Here is a 2,434-nt window from a genome sequence, read left to right as displayed (position 1 = left end):
GAATAGAGTAGATTAGGTTTTTTTTTCATTTGCGATATATTTCATTGCTAGTTTTTTCGTTTTTGATGTGGTTAATCGATTTTAGATTGATCTATTATGATTTACAAGTGTTGATAAACAAAACTTTTATAATTCATTATAAAACATATCTTTGACATTACCATTTTGAATTGTTTCAGGTGAAACGATGAGTAAATCTAATGATAAGATTGCTTTGCCAAAAAGAATCTCCGAAACTGGTACAAAAGGAGTCGTATTAGAAAGAATTAACAAGCGCTCCAATCTGAAGTTGGTTGGTAAAGTTGAAAACCTTTTGGGCAAAGAATTCAAGAATCTTGAAGATTCATTCTTGGCTCCGGTAATTAAGATGGGAAGGAGGCAGAAGAGAGGAAGTGGAGACTTCAGCAACAAAAAAAAAGAAGAAAGATCCATGGATGAACAAGAATCAAACTCTAAACACATTGCTTAAACTACTTGTGGAAAAGAGTACAGAGCTTACTGCTGATCAGAGATTAAGATTGGGAGCTACAATCCTTGTGGAAGGGATATTAATGGCAAGCAATCCGGTGACAAGTATACCAGGAGAGCGTCTGCTTAGAGCTAGAAATTTCAAAGAGTTTTGCAAGTATCCCTGGGGGAATTTGGCCTTTGATTATTTACGGAAATAAGTGGAGAGCTTTACCTATAAAAAGTTGACGGAGAAAGATCAATATGCGATTTGTGGCTTTATATATCCAATTCAGCTATGAGCGTTATCTTCTGTGAATCAACTAGGCATGTTCTTTGGTATTAGGCATGATGAAATTCAGTTTCCCTTGTGCTTGCATTGGAAAGAAACGAAATCGCTTTCTATTGAGGAGGTTAACAGATTCGACCAAATGGAGAAGGTAACCGTTTATAATGTTTTATAAAACTGTTTTAGTCTTTGCATTCTTCTTTTATCGATTATTTGATCATATGTAAACACTTGTCAGGTTGATGTCAAATGTATCCTTGGAGATCCCGAATTGCATAGCGACTTGGTTGAAGATGTTGACTGTGAATTTGGAAGAGTTGTTGATCTTGTCAAAAGAGGATATCGTTTGAAAAGACAATATTGGCTCAATGTAAGTGTCAACATTGCCGTTGCTGAAGCTGAAGTGGACAAAAATAATTATGTTCCTGGGATTGATGCAACTTATCAAGAAAAGATTGAATTCCTCACTAAGAAGGTAGTGTCTCTTGAAGAAAAAGTGTAGTACCTTGAAGGTCTTTTGAACATTCGTGGAGAAACAGTGAAGGTAAACTATTTTCTATATTTGTCTCGTGTTGTAAATGAAAAGAAAGATTCATATGCTTCTAACTTGTAACAGTAAACTGATAAGTCAAAAGAAACTGAAGCCGCCACAAAAACCAATGTTCGTTATCTATAACATCTCCATATTCTTAATACAATGCGTGTGTGCTCACATATAATTTTTCAGGTAAATGGACAGAATGCCGATTATGAACTTGATGAAACAGAAGTTTTACAAAATTATATAGATGCCAAAAGACAGAAAATCGCTAAGGTTATTGTGTTTTTGATATTTTATAAGACTGTTATTAAATTCAAAATTTCTAAGCTATTTTTTGTCTTGTAATATTAGGGAAAGAAGAATGGTGTAAGACCTCCACGTGAAGTAGACCATCTAGAAGAAGATGATACAGAAGTCGAACACGGGGATAAAGAAAGGGACACATCAAAAGTCAATGATGTAAGCTTATTTATAACCCTTTATAAATTGAATAACTGTTTTAGAATTATAAATAAAAAATATGTAATCTTTTTTTTTTTAAATAGGAACAGCCACAAGAAGAAGAGGAACAAGAAGTCGATGTGGACGACGGTGATAAAGAAAGTGAAAATTCAGAAACCAATGAAGTAAGCTGATTTATAAATCTTTATAAACTGAACAATCGTTTTAAATTTATAAATCATTATAAATATGTAATCCTTTTATTGAAATAGGGACAGACACAAGAGGAAGAGGAACAACAACAAGAGGATGACACAGAAGTCAATGCAGATGTGGACGTCGGTGCTAAAGAAAGTGAAAATCCAAAAACCAATGAAGTAAGCTGATTTATAAGTCTTTATAAACTGATTGACTTTTTAAATGTTTAATATACTCTGTAACTTTTTTTATTGTGTCATCAAAATTGAAGGATGGAGAAGTAAATGAGGATGCATCTAAAAAGCCCGTGAAGGGTACAAAGAAACGTGAAAGAGGAACTAAGGTAAATATCTTTCTGTGTATAATGGTTTATAAAATGTTCTTTCTGATTATCATTTCTGATTTACAAAGGCTGTTATTAAATTCGAAATTGCTAAGTTATTTTTTTGTCTTGTAATATTAGGGAATGAAGAAAGGTGTAACACCCCCACGTGAAGTACAACAACGAGTAGAGGATG

Source organism: Brassica oleracea, chromosome C2, assembly GCF_000695525.1.
Source record: "Brassica oleracea var. oleracea cultivar TO1000 chromosome C2, BOL, whole genome shotgun sequence".
In the NCBI taxonomy this organism is placed as follows: domain Eukaryota; kingdom Viridiplantae; phylum Streptophyta; class Magnoliopsida; order Brassicales; family Brassicaceae; genus Brassica; species Brassica oleracea.
The sequence above is the reverse complement of the archived record's forward strand: the minus strand, read 5'-3'. Positions refer to the sequence as shown.